A 20,316-nucleotide genomic window follows, 5' to 3' on the forward strand; every position below is an offset into this window, starting at 1 on the left:
CCTCGCTCACGCCCCCAGACTCGACGCGAGAGAAGCGCTTGAAAGGTGCTGGAGAGACAGTTGGAGAGATGGATGAGTAATCGCACCTTCCGCCTCTAGGAGCGCAGGAAAAACACTTATTCCTTCCACAACTCTTTACTCAGCAAGGTCATCATTAACATGCGTCCCCTGGCAGGGCTCGGGGAGGGCGGGACGAGGAGGAATGCGGTGTGTCAGACGCCCCCGCACACCCCCTGAGCTCACCACACACACACAGGGTGAGCTCACTCCTCATGCAAATGCCTGGGAATGGTGGGAAATCAGCAGCAGGAAAAAAATAAAAAAAAATAAAAAAAAAGGGGAGAGAAGAGAAAGGAAAAGCAAAGGGGGGGGGGGGGGATGCAGAGGGGGAAACATTCAAAGGAGCCACTTCAGCACAAATTGGAGCACTCTGGACTTTCTCAGGCTTTGGTGGGTGGGAGTCATCCCCGCGGCTTAATTGCACCAGACCAACCACTATCTTGGGAATTTTGGGTGAGGGAGGGGGACGACATCCTGGACTTTTTTACACCGAATTAAATCCGCCCATCAAAAGCCTGTTCTGTACTTAGCTTTGAATCAGATGCTTAATCAGTGAGCCAGCCCACCAGCGCAGATGAAGCTACATTTGTTCTTCGCTTCTTGACAAGGCAGGAAAAGCCAACCATAAAAGGAATCTCCGGGTCTTACATAAGGCAGAGATAAAGGATTCCCTAATCCGAGAGAGTTTCCCCGCTGCCGGAACACCCTCGGGGAGGTGCTGAGGACATCTGGGGCCTTCTCGTCCTTTCCCAGTGCCAGTGGCCGGAGGCAGTGGGATGCTGATCCATCGGGATAATCCCAAAAGGGGGTTTGAGCCTGTTGGCAGCTGGGGGGTGCCCTGCCTATCCTCAGGATGGTGGGCAGTGTGCCAAGGAGGCTTAAGGTGGGTCCTCACTCCCAAAGCTCCTGGCTCGGTGGTTCCTGGTGGGAATTCAGCCATCCCAGAGGAGCAAAAAGAGGAGGAGGAGGCAGAGGGTGTTTCAGTGAAGTCCTGCTGAAAGGAGGTCCCGGTGAGTTCAGGTTAAAGCAGAATCACAAACTGGTGGTGGTTAATTTGAAGGGTGTGAGGGGCAAGGGTCAGGATTTCCTTTCTTGCCCTCAAATCTGTGTGGTGCAGGAGGGTCCATGTCTGTCCCCTAGCAGGTGATGGCTCTCAGGGGACAAGGGGGTTACTTAGGGCAGCAGCAGCTGACCTAGGAGGGCTGCATGGTTTGGTTGAAGGGAGGGGAGGGAAAGAATAGCACAGTGAGTGGGGAAGGGGACGAAACCCTGAGGGTGTAACACAGAATTCCTAATCCAGCAGCCCCTCCCAGTGCCACTTCTTCTGACTGCCCTCTGCCTCGCTTACTTCTTCAATTTCACCCAGTTTTCTTCAGCACAAGATTTTAGGGCAGCTGTGGTTGTGTTCAGGGAAAGTCAAACATCAATCACTCGAGGGGTTGGGAGAGATCTGGAGCCTTTTATGCTGCGGTCTCAGTGCCCCAGAATCTGCCTCAAACCTGCTCTGGCAGGAAGAGATTACACGAACTGGGAGAGACTCTGCAACCTTTGTACCTCTGGATTGGTGCAAAGATATTCCCTGGAGAGCTTTTCACCCAGGAACCCCAGAAATGATCCCTAGGATCAGTACAATATAAAGTGGCATTAACTCTGTGAAATGACCTGGATTCAGCCTCTCCTTGTCCCATCAAATGCCAGAGTCTGGGATGGAATGGCTCCTAAACCTGCTCCAATAAATGTGACCCTTTCCAGGCCCTGCTGCCTCTCTTTGCCCCTCCTTTGCTTTTCAGCTGGGGAGGAATCCTGGATCTGACTGGCCTTGTTTGACACTCAGTGCAGGATCTCAGGATTATTAAGGATGAAGGGGACTCAGGAGGTTTCTACCTCAACCTCCTACTCTGAGCTGAGTCAGCTGCTGGGTCAGCTGAGATGGTTTCACACACTGAAAACTTCAGGGATGGCGATTGCTCGGAGGGAAAACATTTCTCCTTGTACCCAAACTGAGTGTCCTGTTGGAATTTGGAGCTGCTGCCCCTTGTCCTCTCACCAGCCACCAAAAAGATCCTGATTTTATCTCCTTAATAACCTCCCCCCAGGGACAGGGCACTGCTGTTAGGTCCCCCAAATCCATCACTTCTCCAGTGTCTAATCCCACATCAGGCACCAGCTCTGACCATCCCAATGGCCTGAACTCATTCCCTGTGATCAGTGTCATGTGTTAAGCGGCCCAAACCTGATTGCAGCAGCTAAATATGATCCAAAATTCTCTGACTGGAGGGGGATAATCACTTCCATGATCTCCTGGCTGTATTTATTTTCCCATCATCCAGGATCATTATTTTGCTACCAGGACACACTGCTGTATCATTCTCAGCCTGCTGAGCACTCCCAGGTCCAGTTTTCCCAGTCTGCTGCTGCCCAGGGACTCTTTTTTTCCCCCCAGAAATCCCAGAATTAGCCCTTGCTGAACATCACCACATTTCTCTTGGCTCTTCCCTCCAGCTTTTCCAGGTCTCTGGGTTAATCTCATTCAGCCTGCTTTCACAGAGCTCTCCCCCTAATCACTCTCCTCCTAATTCTGTGGAGGTGGTGGGGGAGGTGGGAGAAGCGAGGACGAATGGGGGTTTTCCTTCTGGACCTGCTGGGGAACGGAGTTGCTGATTAAGACGTGTGTGATAAGCATTTTCTTTGTATTTTCTAATTAAAGCGAGGTGCGTGGGAAGAGGAGGAGGAGAGAGGGGAGCCGGAAGCCAAGGGAGGAGGGAGATGTGGAGCGAGGTGATGGAGAGAGGCAATTTGAGGCAGACAGGCAGATTCCAGGCACAGAGAGGCAGACAGGCATGGAAGGACAGGATCCACATAATGGGACAGGATAGGGAGGAGGCAGAATTCTTCTGGGTGGCCACAGGGTGTCCAAGGTAAAGAGAGGGGCAAGAAGAGCAGGAAGGAAAGTGGGAAGTGAGGATGAGGGCGAGCAGTTTGCTCCAAAAGAGCTCTGCTGAAGCAAGGGAAGGAGAGAAAATAGCAAAAAAGCCACATCTCAGAGCTCAGCAGGGATGGTGTCAACGTGGGTTGTCTCCCTAGAGCTTCCTGGAGAGTTTTAAAGCACCGGAGGTTAGGATCAGATCCAAAAAAAAAAAAAAATGAGGAGAGAGAAAGGGGAAAGCCAACAGACCAAATAAAGGCAGCAAAAAGGAGCATGTGGCAGTGAGCAGCTACTGAGTCTTCCCCTGAGGGGAGTGGGACCAGAATAAAGGGACACTGAGTCACTGGCACCTTCCCTGGTGCTGTCACTGTCTGCTGAGGACACCAGAGCCTGGTGGCACTCACCCCTTGGCATCACTTCAGGCTGTGGGCTCTCTCTGCCTTAGAACAAATGTGTTTGGTTTAGGGTTTTTTTGGGGGGGGCTTGACAGGCCTTTGCCACCTCATCTGGATGAGTGTTCTGCTCAGAGGCTCCTTATGGCAGGAGATGTCACTCCTTGGAGAGCTGTGAGCCAGATGAACCTGGTGGGTGGGCGAGAAGGGAGAGATCCCGAGGGAAACTTGGGGAAGTTTCTGGTGCAGCTGATTTTGTGCTGCACACGCTCTGAGGAGCTCTGGTGGATGCTGAAGTGCCCTCCTGTGCTGCCAGGGTCCCTCCCCGGTTGTGCACTGAGATGTTCATTGTGTTCCTCCTCGGAATCGCTGTCTGGAGGAGCCTTTCTTTCACCCAGGACTCTTTGAAGCACCTGAAATTGGAAGCATAAAGCCATGTGGGCAATTCATCCCATATTCTTGCAGGAACTAATATCTTCTAGTGGTGAACAAGGGATTTGCTGCATTATCCTATATTCCCCGTGCTAGAATTTTCCCTTTCCCTTCCATAATTGCTTCCTCTTTCTAGAAGAAAAAAAGAAGAAAATAAGAAACCACATTTTACCCCCATCTGCCTCCGCATCCTTTCAATCCCTAATAATTCTCCTGCAGCTCACCAGACAATGCTGCCCAGTCATTTGTTTGGTAGCAAAACCCTCGGAAGGAAATAAAATTAAGAAGAAACCAAGGTGTTGGGCTTTTAAATTCGTGAGGAAACGAAAGAGGGAAAAGAATAGCACATTTAATTTGCACCATACGTTTCTATTCATCCATGCCCAACCCTGGAACACTTTATTGCACTGGAGCTGGCACTCACAACGCAGAGTTTTGCTTTTAAAACATGGCTCACACGTCAGTAGGTCCTTTGTTCTCGGCCACCCATTGTCCCCCAGGCCCACGTCACTTACTGGGAGGCTGTGGAAGCAATTGGGAATCTGAGGGCATCCTGCTATCAATATTACCCCATAATGGTGATTGTTATTAGTGCCACTCCTTCTGGTGCAGAATTCTCTCTGCAATTCCTTTTCATCTGGAAAGCCCTACTTTGAGAGGACGATAAAGTGCTTTGTTTTCCAACTAAAAATATCTCCCGCGTTTTGTAATTCTCCCCTCTTCTTATTTAATGAGGTGTTTGTTATTTTGGTTTCCTTGCTGGGCAGAGGAAATCTTAATGAGTCTCTTCTTGTGCTGCTTTTTTGCCTCCTCAAGCCTGCCTGAGGCTAAAAGCAAGGAAGTCAAAGGAGGTATCAGCATTTTTCACACTCTGGCATTAGCTGTTATGACCCTCCCGAGGTCAACACAAATAGAAAGACATCTCCAAATGAACTTCATTTTCCTCCCCTGCACAGCCCTGATGAGCTGGAAAAACACATTTGTCGCCCTGTCAGGAGGGCCTGGTTCACAACTGGTTTGTGACATTTCTTCTGCCACGTTTTACAGCTGAGTTTGGCCCACTTTGGGCCTCACACTTGACTCCTCGCCCACCTGCCCCCTTTCAGGGTGTCCCTCTAAGTGCTCCAGTAAAAGTTTCTGATTTTAATGCTTTTTTTTTTTACTCCTCCTCAGCAGCAAACACTGCAAATCACAGGTCTGCTAAAAAAAGGGAGAGCACTGGGGTGGCTGTGAGGAGCAGACCTGGTTGCTCTGCTGGTGTGGCCTTGCTGACAGAGTCCCACCAGGCCAGGAGAGCTCTGCTCCCTCTGCTCCTCATCCTCTGCCATCATCCCATGGAGATCTACAGATAATTTGTGGCCCATGGAGCCATTCCCCTCCTCTCCTACATCCCATTTCAATCTGGGCTTCACACTGACACCCCCAAGGCCCTGTGAGAGGAGTGGTGGTGGTGGTGGTGGTGGTGGTGGAGCACTGGGATTTCACAGCCATACAAGGAAAATGGGTCATGGTCCTTGCTGGTGGCATCAAATCCTACCCTTGATGATGATGATTCCTGTGGTGACCAAGGGAAGCTGTGCAGACAGAGATTTTGGCTGTACCAGCTGCTCAGGTGATGAGGAGTGAGGGGCTCAGGCTGCTCCAGACCTTTCCTCTGCTGGTGTGGCCTTGCTGACAGAGTCCCACCAAGCCAGGAGAGCTCTGCTCCTCATCCTCTGCCATCATCCCAAGGAGATTTACAGATAATTTGTGGCCCAGGGAGCCATTTCCCTCCTCCCCTGCACCTCATTTCATTCTGGGCTTCACATTGACACCCCCAAGGCCCTGTGAGAGGAGGGGTGGTAGTGATGGTGGAGCACTGGGATATATATCACAGCCACATGGGGAAAATGGGTCATGGTCCTTGCTGGTGGCATCAAATCCTACCCTTGATGATGATGATGATTCTTGTGGTGGCCAAGGGAAGCTGTTCAGCCACAGGATTTTGGATGTACCAGCTGCTCAGGTGATGAGGAGTGAGGGGCTCAGGCTGCTCCAGACCTTTCCTGCTCCTGCTCATCCTGCTGCTCCCATGTTAAGCATCTCTTTCACTTTTCTCAGCACTTATATGGATTCTTTTCTCCTGCCCTAGAGCACATGGGAAGGACTTTAGGGGTGCTGGGGGCCTCGTTTACCATCACTGAAGCTGGCTCATGGAAAGATTTCCATCTTCAGACTCGCTGCTATGGGCTGTGGGGAGGATGGAGAAATGGGATTGTCCTGTGGCCGTAAGAGAAAATCCTGCCTTGTGGTGGTGAGCAGCCAGAGCTGATTCCATGGAGAATCCACCACAGCCCCTCTTCCACATCCAAATTACAGATTCCTGCCTCTTCTGTGAGTGGCAGCACCTCTGTTTCCGAGGAAATACACCTGGGGAAGCTAAGGAATGCTCAGGAAAGAACACCTCAGGTACTGCAGGTGTTCTCCAAGGTATCATCCAGACATTTTCCTCCCTGCCTGAACCACTGATCAGTTACTGCCTTGCTCAATGGATGGATGGTTTTTCTCTCTCCAGGAACACCTAAGTCCTCACCGTCTAAATGTTTTATTTTCCCTCATTCAGGCTGAAATCCCAGAGCATTTCCAAACCTGTCCAGGATGTGGCCACAGAGGTGTCTTTGGACAACACCTCAGACAGGTTTAAAGCCACATTCTGCCAAATTTTGCACCAGGGTTTCAACCCAAGTGTCCTCAGTGATGGGACATTCCTTAAAATGAAGGGAAAACCTCAATGGTTTATTACAACTCACTTTGTGGCCATGGTTTGTACCTATCTCTGAACAGGGATGTGTGTCTGTCTGTCTGTCTGCATTTGACTCCATCGGGACATTCCAAGGGACACTAGGGGGACATGGAGCCTTTCCACGATCACATCAGGACACCAGGCTAATGTTCCCAACCTAACCTGTGTCCCCAGGGCTCTGTCAGCTCCCTGCTCTCACAGCCATCACCACCACGAAGACACAAACTAGGCCACTGCTCTCCTCTTTTTAGCAGTTCTGTCACCAAGTTGTGACTCAATTTACCTTTTTTTCCACCTTTCCATCTTGCTTCTCCTTCTTCTAAGCTGTTTCCCCTATTTTTGTCCCCACCAAGCATCTCTGTTAACAAAAGATTTCCTCTAAGCATCCTCGCTAATCTTGCTTAGCCACAGGGAGCCACAGCTGGAGTCAGTGCAGAAATTGTCCCCTTGTCCCAAGGAAACAACAGAGCACCTGCAAAGAGGCTCCTGCATCGCTGGGAACAGCAGGGGTGATGCCAGGACATTTCTGGAATAAAGGGAGCCTCATTCAGCACATCCTCATCCCAGCCCAATTCTACCAGCGTTCCCATTTCCTTTATTTAAGTACCTGTAAATGAGAGATGGGTAATTAGGGCCAGCAGGGAAGCTTGAGGGAAACAGAATAACGTGAGAAGCAAGCAGCAGACTGTGCTAATTTCTTCCTTCCAAATCTAGGAGGCCCCAGACGTCACTAAAAGCTTTATTAAAACAGGGGTGGGAGGAGCTGGGGAGTGAGTTGCTGTGGAAAGTTTTTTCAGGAGTTCCTTGCTCCAAAAACCCCTCACGACTCCTCAGCACATCACTTCCCCAACTCTGAACACAACTCCTTGGTGATCTCAGGCTGGAGGTCACAGAATCCTAGAAAAGTTTGAGTTGGAAGGGAATTTTGAAGGGCATCAAGCTCCCACCCCTTTTCCATGGGCACATTCCATTAGTCCAGGTTGCTCCAAGCCCCATCCAGCCTGGCCTTGAACACTTCCAGGGATGGGATATCCACAGGATTAGAAGCATAAACTTGGGACAGGGGTGATCTTGACACCAATCGGTTCCTCGTCCTCACAAAATCATTGGAATATTATTCCATCTCCCTTCTCCTCAGGTTGTCTTTCAAGAGGGCTGGTCATATCTAGAAAAAAAAAAAAAAAAGCTGCTGATGGAAATTTTTGTCCACATAGATCTGTTGGATCTTAGCAAGACCAAAAAGGGGAAAGAATAATAATGAAAACAAGGGGGGAAGGGAGGAAAGAAAATGAAGAGAGAGAGAGAAAAAAGGGGAATAAAAAAAAAGAAAGAAAATAGGGGAAAAAAGGAAAAAAAAATCTAACAGTATAGTGACAGTCAGAGTTACTTGAGCCTGATTTTAGTGACAGATCTCTAAGGATTGCAGAATTTTTTGTTCGTGTCCCTCAGACAGGAACAAAAATGGGATGATCCCGCTGTAGGACAGTCGGGATGGGATGGGATGGGATGGGATGGGATGGGATGGGATGGGATGGGATGGGATGGGATGGGATGGGATGGGATGGGATGGGCAGCACTCCCCTGTGCTGTGCTCCTGCTCCCAGCCTGGCGGATGCTGGGGAGGCGCTGGCAGCTCGCTCCCAGCACAATGGGATCGAGCTCTCCATGGATCCCCGCAGGAATGCTGCGACAGAGAAAGGGAATTTGGGGGGGGGGATTCAGGGTAATTCCTCCAGCCCTGCCAACCCTGCCCTGCCCTCTCTCCCCTCTCACACAGAGCGCTGACCTTCCCCGAGGAACCTCAGCCCCCGCTGCGGGGGGAGGATGCGCTATCCTGGATTTCCCACCCTGCTCCCCCCTTTTTCCTTTTTTTGTTTTCTTTTTTTTTTGTTTTCGAGCAGGGGAGGGAGGGGAGGGCGAGGCGAAGCGGCAGCTCGGCGGCGTTAATGGGTTCCTTGAGGAGAAGCCGAGGGTAGAGCATCCATCCATCCATCCCTGCAGGTACCTGGAGAGCCATGAGCCATTCCCGGGATGAGGCATCGGCGGTGGGTGGGAATGCGGGGGGAAACGGGGGAGTGGGAGAGGGGCAGACAAAAGGGAGGGATGAGTAGTGTGTGTATGTGTGTTTGTGTGCAGGGGGATCTGCCGCACGCTCCTGCCTTTCTTCCACCTGCCTGCCAACACCCAGATGCCGGGTGAGCTTTCCAGGGGGGTGAAAATGAGCCACGGCAGCAGCCCCAAGGCGTTGCTAAAATAAGGATGCTGTGGGCACGGTTCCCCCCCAGGTGTGGTGCCTACTCTGGGGTGGGTTAGAGCCAGGTTTTCTCCTCTTTTAGAGATGCATCAGGGAGGGGGAGAGAGCCCCTGCAGTGCTGCTTTGCTCAGAGCTAGGAAGGCTCTCTGAAGGGATCATACAATCCTAGAATCCTAGGTGCAATCCTAGGATTGGGGTTGGATTGGGATGTAAAAATAAATAATAATAAATAATATAAAAATAATCCCATTCCAACCCCCTGCCATGGGCAGCGATACCTTTCTCTAGACCAGGCTGGTCAGAACAATGTTTTGGGAATTTGTGAGAGAAGGGGAAACCCTGAGATTTGGTGTTTTGTGGCCTCCACAATACACACAGGAAGATCCTTCCTTCCCATCCACTGCTGGTTCTCCAAAATCCTTCAACTCCCTCCCCAAGTTCTGTGAGGGTGACACAATCTTGCCTTGCCAGGGTACTCCCAGGTTTCTGTCAGTGGTCGTGCAGGAATTGTAGTGAACATGAAATCTCTACCCAAAGCTTGAGTTTAAGTGGGAATGAGGAGGTGGAGGTTGTATTAAAATCATGTTTGTCACTTACATAGAATCATGGAATTGTTACTGTTGGAAAATCCCTGTATCACTGGCACAGGTTGCCCAGAGAAGCAGTGGTTGCTCTATCCCTGGAAGTGTCCAAGGCCAGGTTGGATGGGGCTTGGAGCAACCTGGGATAGTGGAAGGTCCATGGCAGGGAGTGGAAGTGGATGATCTTTGAGGTCCCTTCCAATCCAAACCATCCCATGATCATCAGTGATCAAATTCAACGATCAACAAGTCCAGCTATGAACCCAGCACCACCACTGTGTTCACCACTAAAATATGTCCTCAAATCATTAAAAATTAGTCTGGTTTTGTCCAAAACAGACATAGGATAGGGTTCCCTTCCCAGGAATTTTGGGAAACCATATTCAGAGCACGTCTATGTTAACTGGGACACGAATTGTGGTTTCTTCACAGCTGAAGAGTTCTGACCCCCACATCAGCAACTACCCAACCTCTGCAAGAGCTTTGCCTTTTGGATAACAATAAACATCCATCAGGCCAGACCAAGGTATCAACCTGACTGTCTTAAATCTCAGAATACACACCCCAGGCAATGCATCCCAGCAGGAAAGCCAACACCAGAGAATTGTTTACGTGGGACAACACCTCTAAGATCATGAAGCCCAACCAATAAACCAGCCCTGCCAATGTCCCCAAGTGCCACATCTGCACATCTGTTAAATCTCTCCAGGGGGTGGGGACTCCATGACTGCCACATCCATCTCCCTGACTGTGCACATTTGGTCACACAGAACACACAGAGATGCCACCAGGAGTGACCAAGCCTTGCTCTGACCCATAAGTGTTCACCTAAGGCACAGAAGTCCAGACCAAGAAAGGACCTGAACTGACCACACCCAGGCTGAGCACCCCTAAGAGCACCTTATTTCCTTTCTCAGCCCCAAAAACAGAGGGTTTCCCCTCAGGCTGTTGGGTCTGGATGAATTTGTGGTTTGCACTGAAGTCTTGTGGGTTTAGGGGAGACCCCTGAGGCTCAAAAAGCAATTACCCCAGAGCTTCCAGGTACAGTCCTGCCTGATTTCTGAAAGGACACCCCCCTCTCCTTAATTTGGGCCCTGAATGACCAGAACTTTCTTGCTCCTCTTCTCTCCCTAAGTACTTGTACAAGATTGCCTGTGACATTTAGAGGAGCTAAAATTATTTCAATTAAATATCTCCACTGGTTTCCCTTTGTTCTCTTTTCCTTTCTAGTTCTTTCCTTCCAGACAGCTGGAACATATTCTTTAGACAATCTTTAAAGACAAAAGGGAAAAAATAAAAACCCTCCCTACCTCAAAAACCCAACAACTAAATCTCATGTACCTTGAGCCCAGCTTTATTTAGAAACACAGTTGAAATAAGTGTTGAGAATATTTTATGTTGCTCCAGGATTCATCCATTACAGACTAGAGAGTGCCCAATAAAGTAATTCCTTTGTGGATTGCAGGTCTGGTGGAGGTGTGGGAGAAAGGGATAAAGTGTTGTGCACTGATTTTTGGGGGATACTTAGTACCATGAGACAAAACACGGCCTTGTTGGCCTCTGTGATGTTCCCCCTCTTGCCCACATGTTCATCTTGGCAACACCTGGTCCTGTTGACTGACCTTTAATCTTCACAAATTCCCTGCCAATCTGTTCTGGGAGTGAAAATTCCTTCCCAGCATGAAATTTGGCAGCTGCCTCATCCCTGTGCCTGAAGCATGAATCACCAGAGTTAAGTAACAAACCCGTTTATACATCAAGACACAATCACTGTCCAAGCAATCATTCTGTGCTTTTCAATGTGAAGCCCATTATTTGTACATTCTGTTTATATTAATCTTCCCCCCCCCCTCCCCTTTTCTTCCACTATTTTTTTTGTCCTGTACCTTCTGGATGTTTTGCAAAACAATGAAAAAACTTCAGAAGGAGGCTGGGTTGTTAACCAGAGGCAGAAAATATCTCCTAGCCCCCAAGAATGGTTGTTTACTATTAATTTTAGGAGTTTCTGGGAAATCTCTCAGGGAACCTCACCAAAGAATGTTTGGCAAGAACAATTGGTTCCCTAATGAGGTTCAGGGCCACCTGGTTTGTGTATTAATATCTTATAAATATATTAACACACCCCTACACACTTTAAAACACCTGTTATTTTTTACAAATATTTCCTTGGTGCTGCTCTTCTGTCTTTTTAGCACCTTATTCATTCCTCTGGTCTATTAGTCATTAAATAAGTGATTCCCAAATGTGTTTGGTTTATTCTGCTGAAAATGAAGTTTTGCTGGGTTGACATGGCAGTGGGTGATCCATATTGGAAGGAAGATGTGGGGAAGGCAGAGGCACTGAGAGTTTGTGGGGGCAGAGCAGGATCTGCCAGTGTTATTAAGGCTGGGGAAAGCAGCAGGGCTTGTGCTGAACTGCAGCATTGCAATATTCAGGAGCTGGCACAAAACAAATTTAGGACAAGGCTTGTGTCTCCCAGTGCTTGCTCCAAGATTTTCAGACAAGGTTTCTCCTGCTGCCTGGTCAGCTGTGTCCATGCAGGACACAACCATGGACATGGACATTGCCCTCTCTTTTCCACACAGAGCTCAGGTACCCTCATCCAGCTCAGAAAGTTCTGCCTTAAATGTGTTCCTTTGTCTGAAACTATGATTTGGTGAGCACAGACCTCTGCTTTCCCAAATTTTCTCTTCCAGTCCGAGTGAAATGCATCCAAGATGCTGCCCAGAGAAGCTGTGGCTGCCCATCCCTGGAAGTGTTCAAGGCCAGGTTGGGCAGGGCTTGAAGCAAGCTGGGATAGTGGAAGATCCATGGCAGGGAGATGGGAATGAGATGATTTTTAAGGTCCCTTGCAACCCAAACCATTGGAGGGTTCTAAGAGCTCTCAGGTCTCTTGTCGCAGACAACTTTTATGAAAAATCCTTTCCTTAGGATTTTTCCTCCTGAGAAGCTGGGAGGCCTCAGGAACAAAATGTAAACAATGATTATCTGCTGCTGTGGAATGCAATAGGTGGATCTGTGATTGGTCTCATGTGGTTGTTTGCAATTAATGGCCAATCACAGCCCAGCTGGCTTGGACACAGAGCCTGAGCCACAAACTTTTGTTATCATTCCTTTCTTTTCTATTCTTAGCTAGCCTTCTGATGAAACCTTTTCTTCTATTCTTTTAGTATAGTTTAATGTAATATATATATCATAAAATAATAAATCAAGCCTTCTGAAGCATAGAGTCAGATGCTCGTCTCTTCCCTCATCCAAGAACCCCTGTGAACACCTTCACAGTCTCTCACTTTGAGAACTACAAAACACTAAAACATGGTTTTTCTCAGAAAAAAAAGGGGGTTAAATTTGGTGGCAACTTAAATTCCAGGTCTGGGTTTTGTTCTCACTGGGCCTCCCTAGCAGTGAGTTTGTGGTTATTTCACGACAGGGCAGATTGCAAATACTTACCCAGGCCCAGATTATTTCTGCATTCCTCCATCCAAGCTCTGTGTTTACAGCACAGGGATACTGCACCTCAGGAGATCAGAGCTGTTATTCATAGCCTGAATTCCTAACTTAAAAAAAAATAAAAATTAAAGAACCCCTAATGCTACTCCCCCTGAATGATGGACTGACAATCTCAGCATCTTTTAGACATCAGACTTCAGGAGGGAGAGGAAATGGCTGTGTGACAGGCAGAGTTTGGCAGCTGGGCTTCATTAACTCTGTTTTTCAAAGCTGCATTTGTGTCTCCAGCATAACAATGATGTTATCACAGGCCTCATCTTCCATCCCCTCACAGCCATTGTGGTGGGAAGCACCCCAGTGCCCTTTGGGCCATTATCTCTTTCTTTCCCTAACATATTAAACTGCCATCAAAGAAGAGTTTTGCAAATATGGTTTGTTGCTTATCACAGCCTTACATTTCAGAGGTGCTGCTGCTGTTGCGTGTTTTGTACAGTTTTATTTTCAAGCAGTCCATTTTTCCCCTAATGGGCTCACTTGGGGGTCTGTTCAACCAGAGGAGAAAATGGAGCTGAGCAAACTTCCTGCTGAGAGACCTTTACAAACCTCAAGAAACCTTTCTCAGAAACAGGAGTTCCATGTTTCCTAATGAGATCATTTTCATAAAAGTCTGGGGAGAGAGAGAGCAGAAAGAGAAAATAGTGACAGCAAAATAGAGATAATCACTAAAAATGATTTTCAAGTAAACCAAGAGCCCTCTTGGTGTAATGAGACAGAAAAATTTCAAGAAGCCTGAAGGAAGAACATGTGTTTTTTATGACACATCAGAGCCAAGTCAGGGAGTGAAAAGCAATCACATCCCAACCCTGCAGCTGGATGTCACTCCCCTGGTACAGAGTTGAGGAAAGAGCGAGGAAATGCAACAAAAATCCATCGAGGCAGAACTTGGTGCCAGGATGTCTGCAGGAAAAACTAACATGGGTGACAAATTTGATGTGCTGGGTTGGGTGAAAAAGGTCACCTCTCTGTGCCTCCTTCTGGGTGATGCCCTTGCCCAAGCTAAAAAAGAGTGAATTGCACAAGAGGTGGTGAATCCAGACTGGAACACAAAGGCCAGCATGGCTCTGGACAGGGAGGGATAGGAAGGTTGGGATAATTTGGTGGTAACTCTCAGCAAATCATGGAATCACAGAATGGCTCGGAAATGAGTTGGAAAGGACTTAAGGATCATCTACTTCCATTCTCCTGCCTGGGCAGGGACACCTTCCACTATCCCAGGTTGCTCCAAGCCCCATCCAACCTGGCCTGGAACACTTCCAGGGATGGAGCAGCCACAGCTTCTCTGAGCAAACTGTGCCAGGGCCTCACCACCCTCACAGGAAGAATTTCTTCCTAATCTCTAATCTAAATTTACTCTTCCTCATCTTAGTCCCATTCTCTATTTTCCTGCCACTCCATCCCTTGTAAATTGTCTCTCTCCATCTTTTTTTTGGGCTCCTGTCAGGTACTGGAAGGCCACAATCAGGTCACCCCAAAGTCTCCTCTTCTCCAGGCTGAACATTCCCAATTCTGTCATTTTTCTCCTCACAGCAGAGCTGCTCCATCCCTCTCATCACCTTGGTGCCTCTTCTGGACTCCTCCAACATCTCCATGTCCTTTATGTGCTGGATGCAACATTCCAGGTGGGTTCTCTCCAGGCTGGAACAGAGGGACAAAATCCTCTTCCTCACTTGCTGCCTGCAGTTCTTTGGATGCAGCCCAGGACATTTGGCTTTCCCACTGGAAATGTAATTATGGATGTAATTCCACAACCTTTGAAAGCTTCTTCTGCCTGATGGCAGATGGATATTTGAGAAAGCACAGGCAGATCAGACTGGAGTGGTAGGAAAACTGGGAAAAAAGGGAGGAGGGGAAGCAGGGGCAGAGGGATGGCCTGTCATCTGTTTGTCATGGCCAGAGCCTGAGCCACCCGCGTGGGAGCGGTGATTAAACACTTGGCTGGTGGCATGAAATGACACCTCCAGCACGGCTCTGCACAAGGTGCCAGCAGGGTTTCACAGGCTGACACCATCCTGGTGCCTCCAGAAGCCGGAGCATGAGGACAAGGAGGTGCCAGAGGAGATGTACAGAAGAACATCCAGCTCCAAACCCAGCCTGCAACATTTTCCATGAGTTAGTGCCTAAAAAAGGAAAACCAGCAGGGTGTTATATCACCAGATGCTCTGCTGATCTCCAGAGATTTGTGGCTCAGGCCCTGCATGAACCAAAGTGGGAAGTTCCATATTTTTATGCTCTTTGCAGAGGTTTTTTTTTCCCCTCCATAAATCTTCCTGGTCATCTTTTAAATATTTTTACAGTTTGGGGATCTATAATAGCAGGGATTTGCACAGATAACCAGACACTGTGTGAGGAAATGTCTTCTTTTTCTTTGTTGCAAGCTTGGAACTTGCTCTTTTCCAATGATAACCTTCAGTTCCTGCATCAGAAGAATCAATAAGCCACCAACCCATAATGATTTCTCTCTAGATTCTAAAATGCCATTTCTTTCTTTAGGTCCTGTAATATCCTTCCCTTTACTCTTTTTTTTTTTTTGTTGTTGTTGATTGGATAAATAGGGTTTACACAGCAATTCCCTGTGCAGAAGGTACTTTATTAAGGGCTTTTTTTCACATTTTTCATGGGATGAAGGCACCAATATAACACACCAAAGAGTAATCAAGAAGTGAATGACACAAAAGTTTGCTTTTTTTTTTCAGGGGGAATGGCACAGTGGAGAGAGGACAACAGGAGATATCCCAGTATTTCACTCCTTCCACTTCATTCTCTCCCTACAGAGCTCCAGCCCTGAGGTCTGAATTGAGCTGGAACAACAGCTTTAATTTCTTCCTCTTCAATACAGAAAAGTGTGATCTTCCATGTGACTTGTCAAACTGGCTCCACAAGTCTGACTTCTGATGACTTTGCCCACAGACTTCCAGTTCTGGTGTTCCACCAGCTGAAAAACCCAAGTTCCCAGTGAGTCAGCTCCTCAAACTTCTAATTTAACTGCAATGTAGCACTTCTATCAAGGCCTGTTCTTTATCAGATCCTTCACTTCTTCCTTTCCACCAACACTGCTGAGCATTTGCAAAGTGGCAGCGCAGCTCAGCTTTCCGCAGGAATTCTGTGCCCAGCTGAAGCTTCTGTATTTCCAGTGAGGAAGAGTGGGCTGTCAAATACCACACAGTTTCCATGTTGGGATCGTTTCTTCCTGTCTGAGGAAAGCTGGTGGGAAGCCACTTTCCTTGACAAGGAAAAAGCTGCTGAAGCAAAAGTGGGACAGCTGGAAAGGCCAAGTGCAAGTGAGACAGGCATCCACATCTTCCCTTTCCTAGGGAGAACCTGCAGATGGATCCTTGTCACCCACTGGGAGCCATCAGGACAGGGATGATGGCAGCTCTGTGGAGTGAGAGATTAGCTCAGCCTCTGAGAAAACTCTGGAGCCTCCAACTTCAAAAGGATGTGGAGTGAATTCAAAGGAGGCCATTGAGTTCCAAATGCTGGAGCTCCTCTGCTCTGGAGCCAGGCTGGGAGAGCTGGAAAAGTCCAGCCTGGAGAAAGGAAGGCTCCAGGGAGACCTCAGGGCCCCTTCCAGTGCCTAAAGTGGCTCCAGGAGAGCTGGAGAGGGACTTGGGACGGAGGGATGGAGGGACAGGAAAAGGGAGAATTGTCACTGTGATATTTTATGAAAAATCCCTTCGCTGGGTTTTCTTTTCTTGGGAGGCTGGGAGGCTTCAGCTTCTTCCTTGTTGCTTTGGAATGTGATTTGGAGAATTGTTTATTCAGCATGTGAATTGTTTTAATTAAATGACCAATCCCAATCCAGCTGTGTCAGGACTCTGGTCAGTCACAGGTTTTTATTATTCATTCTTGTTTTAGCCTTCTGATGCATACTTTCTACTTTCTCTTTCTTTAGTATAGTTTAGTATATAATTTTCTTTTAATATAATATCATAAAATATTAAATCAGCCTTCTGAGAACTTGGAGTAAAATTCTCATCTCTCACCTCATCCTGGGGTTCAAAACACCACAACAAGGAATGGCTTTAAATTGACACAGGGTAGGGTTGGACTGAATATTAGGAAGAAATTCTTCCCTGTGAGGGTGGTGAGGCCCTGGCACGGGTTTCCCAGAGAAGCTGTGGCTGCCCCATCCCTGGAAGTGTCCAAGGCCAGGCTGGATGGGGTTTGGAGCACCCTGGAATAGTGGAAGGTATCCAATCCTGTGGCAGGAGGTAGAACTGGTCCTTTCAAATCCTCTCTATCCCAAACCATTCCATGTGTCCATGAAAATCGGTTTGGGTGCTTTATGCAGATATGGCTGTAAGAATAATTCCAGTCTTGGGTGTTTATCCAATCCAGCCATTCTGATTTGAAGACCTTTGATAATTGTTGATCTTTCTGGGGTCTGAAAGTTGATGTTTAGGCCAGGTGTTTATATATCAAAAATAGTCAAGTGTCCACTGAGCCAGCTTGAGTGGTAGAAGTCTGAAATCCCATCATGTTCAAATAAGTTTTGGGACACTTTGACCCCCTAGCAGGGCTGAAGTAGCTCAGCTGGGAGAGCGTTAGACTGAAGATCTAATGGTCCCTGGTTCAATCCCGGGCTTCAGCAGACTTTTCCTGCACTTTTGGGTGCCCAGGCCTGGGCTCTGCACTGCAGGAGACACCTGCACACCCAGGACAGAGCCCAGCCCAGGGCCAGCAGCACTGGGAGCCACTGGAGGGCACAGGAGCATCTCAGCTGTGGGGAAAGGAGGAGAAACTGGGCCCAGCGGCCTTGAGAGAGTGTGGAGCTCCCCTTCTCTGGCATATTCCCAAGTGGGAATATGGGGACCTGGAAATGGTCCTGGGCAAGGGGCTGCTGTAGGTTCTGCTTGAGCAGGGCTTTGGAGCAGGTATCTCATGGAGGAATTTTGGGAATATTTTGGATCAGGAATTCCGGGATTTGGGGAATTTTTGGGATATTTTGGATGGGAAATTCTGGGATTTGGTGATTCCCAGGAATATTTGGGATCGTAATTTCTGGGATTGGGGAATTTTGAGAATATTTGGGATGTGGAATTCTGGGATTTAGGAATTCTGGGAATTTTTGGGCTGGGGAATTCTGGGATTGGGGAATTTTGGGAATCAGAAATTCTGGGATTGGGGAATTTTGGGATTTTGGGGAATTTTGGGACTATTTAGGATGGAAAGTTCTGGGATTTGAGAATTCTGGGAATATTTTGGGAATTTTGGGATTGAGGAATTCCAGGTTTGAGAATTTTGGGATTGGAATATTCTGGGATGTGGGAATTCTGGGATTTGGGAATATTTGGACCTCAACCAGTCTGAGCCTGTGGAAGAGGGACAGGGTTTTACAATTCAAGTATTTTACCAAAAATTGTGGTGTAAAGGGATTTTTGTTCCTTCCACTGCCTGTTCCCAGTCCTGTGGCATGGACTGCCCTGAGAAGAAGCAGAAAGGTTGACCCACCTTTGGTGTATGGCCAAGCAGGAAATCAAAACTGGGTTTGGGGAAATAGGAAAAACCCCTTATCCTTGAAAGTGACTTTTAGCATCAATCACAACTGACTTTGAAGCAACCCCTCTCCCTAAAATTTGTATTTTCTGAGCGGAAGGTCTCCAGTGTGTTTACCTGTTGTTTACAGGGAAAAATATTGTTGTTATCAGGGCTGAAGTAGCTCAGCTGGGAGAGCGTTAGACTGAAGATCTAAAGGTCCCTGGTTCAATCCCGGGCTTCAGCAGACTTTTCCTGCCCTTTTGGGTGCCCAGGCCTGGGCTCTGCACTGCAGGAGAGACCTGGACCCCCAGGACAGAGCCCAGCCCAGGGCCAGCAGCACTGGGAGCCACTGGAGGGCACAGGAGCATCTCAGCTGTGGGGAAAGGAGGAGAAACTGGGCCCAGCGGCCTTGAGAGAGTGTGGAGCTCCCCTTCTCTGACATATTCCCATCTGGAGGTGGTGCTGGGCAAGGGGCTGCTGTAGGTCCTGCTTGAGCAGGGCTTTGGAGCAGGGACTTCATGGAGGAAGTTTGAGAATATTTTGGATCAGGACTTCCAGAATTGGGGAATTCTTGGTTTGGGGAATTTTGGGAATATTTTGGATGGGACATTCTGTGATTTTGGAATTACTGGGAATATTTGAGATCAGGAATTCTGGGATTGGGGAATTTTGGGGAATTCTGGGATTGGGGAATTCCAGGATTTGGGAATTTTAGGAATATTTGGGATGGGGAATTCTGGGCTTTGGGGAATTTTGGAATTCAGAAATTCTGAGATTTGGGAACTTTGGGAATATTTGGGATCAGGAATTCCAGAATTTGGGAATTCCAGGATTTGGGAATATTTGGACCTCAACCAGTCTGAGCCTGTGAAAGAGGGACAGGGTTTTACAATTCAAGTATTTTACCAAAAAATTGTGATGTAAAGGGATTTTTGTTCCTTCCACTGCCTGTTCCCAGTCCTGTGGCATGGACTGCCCTGAGAAGAAGCAGAAAGGTTGACCCACCTTTGGTGTATGGCCAAGCAGGAAATCAAAACTGGGTTTGGGGAAATAAGAAAAACCCCTTATCCTTGAAAGTGCTTTTTAGCATCAATCACAACTGACTTTGAAGCAACCCCTCTCCCTAAAATTTGTATTTTCTGAGCGGAAGGTCTCCAGTGTGTTTACCTGTTGTTTACAGGGAAAAATATTGTTGTTATCAGGGCTGAAGTAGCTCAGCTGGGAGAGCGTTAGACTGAAGATCTAAAGGTCCCTGGTTCAATCCCGGGCTTCAGCAGACTTTTCCTGCCCTTTTGGGTGCCCAGGCCTGGGCTCTGCACTGCAGGAGAGACCTGGACCCCCAGGACAGAGCCCAGCCCAGGGCCAGCAGCACTGGGAGCCACTGGAGGGCACAGGAGCATCTCAGCTGTGGGGAAAGGAGGAGAAACTGGGCCCAGCGGCCTTGAGAGAGTGTGGAGCTCCCCTTCTCTGACATATTCCCATCTGGAGGTGGTGCTGGGCAAGGGGCTGCTGTAGGTCCTGCTTGAGCAGGGCTTTGGAGCAGGGACTTCATGGAGGAAGTTTGAGAATATTTTGGATCAGGACTTCCAGAATTTGGGAATTCTTGGTTTGGGGAATTTTGGGAATATTTTGGATGGGACATTCTGTGATTTTGGAATTCCTGGGAATATTTGAGATCAGGAATTCTGGGATTGGGGAATTTGGGGGAATTCTGGGATTGGGGAATTCCAGGATTTGGGAATTTTTGGGAATATTTGGGATGGGGAATTCTGGGATTTGGGGAATTTTGGAATTCAGAAATTCTGAGATTTGGGAACTTTGGGAATATTTGGGATCAGGAATTTCCAGAATTTGGGAATTCCAGGATTTGGGAATATTTGGACCTCAACCAGTCTGAGCCC

The 20,316-nt window shown here is 48.1% G+C and overlaps 3 non-coding genes across 3 annotated transcripts; all 3 read left to right on the top strand.

Annotated features, from left to right (window-relative positions):
- Positions 1–17,455: 17,455 nt before the first annotated feature.
- Positions 17,456–17,528, top strand: TRNAF-GAA (transfer RNA phenylalanine (anticodon GAA)). The gene has a single exon. It is a non-coding gene; the product is annotated as a tRNA-Phe (tRNA).
- A 1,058-nt stretch (positions 17,529–18,586) lies between these two features.
- Positions 18,587–18,659, top strand: TRNAF-GAA (transfer RNA phenylalanine (anticodon GAA)). Its single transcript has one exon. It is a non-coding gene; the product is annotated as a tRNA-Phe (tRNA).
- A 959-nt stretch (positions 18,660–19,618) lies between these two features.
- TRNAF-GAA (transfer RNA phenylalanine (anticodon GAA)) lies at positions 19,619–19,691 on the top strand. Its single transcript has one exon. It is a non-coding gene; the product is annotated as a tRNA-Phe (tRNA).
- The last annotated feature ends 625 nt before the right edge of the window (positions 19,692–20,316 follow it).

Source organism: Melospiza georgiana, chromosome 1, assembly GCF_028018845.1.
Source record: "Melospiza georgiana isolate bMelGeo1 chromosome 1, bMelGeo1.pri, whole genome shotgun sequence".
Taxonomy (NCBI): domain Eukaryota; kingdom Metazoa; phylum Chordata; class Aves; order Passeriformes; family Passerellidae; genus Melospiza; species Melospiza georgiana.